Source organism: Schistocerca gregaria, unplaced genomic scaffold (genome assembly GCF_023897955.1).
Source record: "Schistocerca gregaria isolate iqSchGreg1 unplaced genomic scaffold, iqSchGreg1.2 ptg001540l, whole genome shotgun sequence".
Lineage (NCBI taxonomy): Eukaryota > Metazoa > Arthropoda > Insecta > Orthoptera > Acrididae > Schistocerca > Schistocerca gregaria.
The window spans coordinates 1-5,000 of NW_026062824.1; the positions used below are offsets into that span (position 1 = coordinate 1).

General features: G+C 50.4%; 1 non-coding gene across 1 annotated transcript in view; it reads left to right on the plus strand.

The window, feature by feature from the left end:
* The first annotated feature begins 4,467 nt into the window (after positions 1–4,467).
* Positions 4,468–5,000, plus strand: part of LOC126332992 (small subunit ribosomal RNA) — a 1,893-nt gene continuing 1,360 nt past the window's right edge. Inside the window, exon 1 of the ribosomal RNA XR_007564022.1 lies at positions 4,468–5,000. This exon is cut by the window's right edge and continues 1,360 nt beyond it. This is a non-coding gene — a ribosomal RNA (small subunit ribosomal RNA).

The window sequence follows — 5,000 nt, forward strand, 5'->3', positions numbered from 1 at the left end:
ACACTAGATCGCGTGTTGATGCAAGGCCAAATATAGATGATTTATGCGAATGTCCCTATACGTGCTGTAAGACTGGGCACACAACGTGAATCGCACGTCAGCCAGACACTCGAACATGCACCACTCTCGGCCTGCAACGGAGACACACAATACGTAAACATCTGGGAATGCGACAATGTCGAGTGCATCCTCTCTGCCACATTGCACCGTCGACACTATGATAACCAGAGCAGTAGGTCCACCTATAAAAGCACAATACCCCACTCCTCCGACAACTACCATTGCTCAGATAAATCAACACCACCAACACACATCCTACACAGAGGGGCACCAAATATCATCCCCCGCCCTCGTGTTATACCACATGAAAAATTGCAGAAGTGAGAGACACACATCCGCCAGCCTCTTGCTACAAGCATCGAACCGACGTGACGTATCTGACGGTGACTCAGGCATCCGTGTACTGCCACCACTATCCACCCGCCCCCCCCTCTCTCTCTGCCCCCTTCCCACACAATACCAAATTTAACCAACTTTATCGCTTAACCTAACTGTGGCTGTACCAGTTTATCGCTTAACCTAACTGTGGCTGTACCAGTTTATCGCTTAACCTAACTGTGGCTGTACCAGTTTATCGCTTAACCTAACTGTGGCTGTACCAGTTTATCGCTTAACCTAACTGTGGGCTGTACCAGTTTATCGCTTAACCTAACTGTGGCTGTACCAGTTTATCGCTTAACCTAACTGTGGCTGTACCAGTTTATCGCTTAACCTAACTGTGGCTGTACCAGTTTATCGCTTAACCTAACTGTGGCTGTACCAGTTTATCGCTTAACCTAACTGTGGCTGTACCAGATTATCGCTTAACCTAACTGTGGCTGTACCAGATTATCGCTTAACCTAACTGTGGCTGTACCAGATTATCGCTTAACCTAACTGTGGCTGTACCAGATTATCGCTTAACCTAACTGTGGCTGTAACAGATTATCGCTTAACCTAACTGTGGCTGTACCAGATTATCGCTTAACCTAACTCAATTTGTCCCTTAACCTAACTCAATTTGTCCCTTAACCTAACTCAAGTTGTCCCTTAACCTAACTCAATTTGTCCCCTTAACCTAACTCAATTTGTCCCTTAACCTAACTCAATTTGTCCCTTAACCTAACTCAAGTTGTCCCTTAACCTAACTCAAGTTGTCCCTTAACCTAACTCAAGTTGTCCCCTTAACCTAACTCAAGTTGTCCCTTAACCTAACTCAAGTTGTCCCTTAACCTAACTCAATTTGTCCCTTAACCTAACTCAATTTGTCCCTTAACCTAACTCAATTTGTCCCTTAACCTAACTCAAGTTGTCCCTTAACCTAACTCAAGTTGTCCCTTAACCTAACTCAAGTTGTCCCTTAACCTAACTCAAGTTGTCCCTTAACCTAACTCAAGTTGTCCCTTAACCTAACTCAAGTTGTCCCTTAACCTAACTCAAGTTGTCCCTTAACCTAACTCAATTTGTCCCTTAACCTAACTCAAGTTGTCCCTTAACCTAACTCAATTTGTCCCCTTAACCTAACTCAATTTGTCCCTTAACCTAACTCAATTTGTCCCTTAACCTAACTCAATTTGTCCCTTAACCTAACTCAATTTGTCCCTTAACCTAACTCAAGTTGTCCCTTAACCTAACTCAAGTTGTCCCTTAACCTAACTCAAGTTGTCCCTTAACCTAACTCAAGTTGTCCCTTAACCTAACTCAAGTTGTCCCTTAACCTAACTCAATTTGTCCCTTAACCTAACTCAATTTGTCCCTTAACCTAACTCAATTTGTCCCTTAACCTAACTCAATTTGTCCCTTAACCTAACTCAATTTGTCCCTTAACCTAACTCAATTTGTCCCTTAACCTAACTCAAGTTGTCCCTTAACCTAACTCAAGTTGTCCCTTAACCTAACTCAAGTTGTCCCTTAACCTAACTCAAGTTGTCCCTTAACCTAACTCAAGTTGTCCCTTAACCTAACTCAAGTTGTCCCTTAACCTAACTCAAGTTGTCCCTTAACCTAACTCAAGTTGTCCCTTAACCTAACTCAAGTTGTCCCTTAACCTAACTCAAGTTGTCCCTTAACCTAACTCAATTTGTCCCTTAACCTAACTCAATTTGTCCCTTAACCTAACTCAATTTGTCCCTTAACCTAACTCAAGTTGTCCTTACCTAACCTAACTCAAGTTGTCCCTTAACCTAACTCAAGTTGTCCCTTAACCTAACTCAAGTTGTCCCTTAACCTAACTCAAGTTGTCCCTTAACCTAACCCACGTTGTCCCTTAACCTAACCCACGTTGTCCCTTAACCTAACCCACGTTGTCCCTTAACCTAACCCACGTTGTCCCTTAACCTAACCCACGTTGTCCCTTAACCTAACCCACGTTGTCCCTTAACCTAACCCACGTTGTCCCTTAACCTAACCCACGTTGTCCCTTAACCTAACCCACGTTGTCCCTTAACCTAACCCACGTTGTCCCTTAACCTAACCCACGTTGTCCCTTAACCTAACCCACGTTGTCCCTTAACCTAACCCACGTTGTCCCTTAACCCTAACCCCACGTTGTCCCTTAACCTAACCCACGTTGTCCCTTAACCTAACCCACGTTGTCCCTTTGCCTAACATAGTTCACTGCTCGGAATCTCTGGTGTCGTTGTTATCCTCATGTAGATGTCTTGCGAGTGTTGCTTACTTTCCACATATTCCTGCTATCCACTGTCAATTGTACTGCAATAGGACTATATCGCCGACCCCCCCCCTCCCCCCCCCTCTGTCCCCCTCTGTCCCCCTCTTTGTGTCTCTGTCCTCTCAAGCTGGTCGGTCTGGCGTTTGAGTGTTAAATGAGCCTCGCAGCTGTTCAGTTGCATTCAGATGTCGACGCCCTCAGTGTACGTCGTGGTATGGTCTGTGTCCATTGTCCGCTGATGTCGTACGCGTAACCCACACGCTGTACCGATCATCGGTCGTTACGTACAGAGTGAAGTAGTGTGATACGTGTGACCGTACGCTGGCTGTGCCCAACGGTGTCGAATCTCAATTTCCATATGTTGTGCTTGATGCTACTTGTCTCGTCTCCCAATAACAGCTAGGTTGCACTGTGGTACGCCGTAGAGGCGTGTGGGAGGAACGTACGAACGCATTGTATGTCACCCTGGGTCGCTGGGGGTGGTGGTGCGGTGAGTCAGGTCAGGTCAGGTCAGCGTGAGCCGTCTGATGTAGTGACGCGTGTATTCCGACTTTGTCGTATTGCCTCACACAAAGTGCTACCCTGGTGGGACCGCGTTCCATATCTGGGACATGCCGCAGATGCCGGTTGACAGTGGATCGCGGAAGGTACATCGCATACGTGCGCGGGCCACCTTCCACGTGTTCTCTTCTGCACATGTCGCAGTGTGTATGTGGTCTGATGTAGCGTGTCGTGACACATGACATCCTGGCATGCAAGAATTGTTGAATTCGCAAATGTAGGTGGACATCTACGTTTACTGCCCAAGATACGCAAATGAACTGGAAATCCGTTGTTGAGCGGTTGTTCACGCTGGAGGTGAATCTGTGATGGCGACGATCGGTACAGCTATTAACCGGTTGTTTCAGCGGTACCCGCCACATCCACACGCGTGACTAGGCCCATGTGGGTATGAAGCGATACGCGGCGGTGGCTTGGTGGGACTGTTCCCGGCCGGTGAAGGGGGGCCGCCCGGCGTGTTGGCCGCGCGCTGCGTGGGCGCACGCGCAACAGGCGGCTGGTGGGGGGGGCCGAGTGGCAGGAGCGCCAGCCGACGGGCCCGGCAGGCGGCGCAGCTACGCTGCGGCGCACCCTGCACGCGGCGCCTGGCGGCCAAAGTTGGTTCAGCCGAGCCCGGTGCGAAGCGCGGTGGACATCTGCAGTGTGCTGGTCTGATTGAGGACTGTGTGCGTTGAGGATGCGCCGCCGCCTGGCACTCGGCGCCGCGACGCCGTCTGCTGCTCGGTCGCCCCAGCGGTTCTCGCAGGTGGTTTGTATCGCAGTTGTGCGGACGTGTTGGCGCGTGCGCTGTGCTGGGAGAGTTCGCTTCTGCACCCAAGTGGGGCTTTGCCCTTGTGTGGCGCTGGCGTTGGAGCTGCCGGTCACCATAGGTGGCGCGTGTTGTCTCCCGCCGGCAATGCCACGACAGCACGCTCCCGGGCCTCTGTCGGCAGCGGCAAGCTCAGTTGGGAGCAAGGGTGTTCGCACTAAAACCGTCTACTCGCCTAACTCCGGGCGATTGCGCCTCTCTCGAAACCGACCAAGTACCTAGGACGGCGCTGCGCGCCGCCGGGACCTGAGAGGGTTTCGAGGTGTATCGTGCAGGGGAGCTCGGCCTCCTCCTGTTTGCAGAATAATTGAGCGGACGCTTGCGTGTTCGCGCGGGCCCCCGGGACACACTCCCGGGCGGCCGGCTGCTCAGCTCTAGTTGACGCAGCTCCCTGGTTGATCCTGCCAGTAGTCATATGCTTGTCTCAAAGATTAAGCCATGCATGTCTCAGTACAAGCCGCATTAAGGTGAAACCGCGAATGGCTCATTAAATCAGTTATGGTTCCTTAGATCGTACCCACGTTACTTGGATAACTGTGGTAATTCTAGAGCTAATACATGCAAACAGAGTCCCGACCAGAGATGGAAGGGACGCTTTTATTAGATCAAAACCAATCGGATTGGCTTGTCTGGTCCGTTTGCCTTGGTGACTCTGAATAACTTTGGGCTGATCGCACGGTCCTCGTACCGGCGACGCATCTTTCAAATGTCTGCCTTATCAACTGTCGATGGTAGGTTCTGCGCCTACCATGGTTGTAACGGGTAACGGGGAATCAGGGTTCGATTCCGGAGAGGGAGCCTGAGAAACGGCTACCACATCCAAGGAAGGCAGCAGGCGCGCAAATTACCCACTCCCGGCACGGGGAGGTAGTGACGAAAAATAACGATACGGGACTCATCCGAGGCCCCGTAATCGGAATG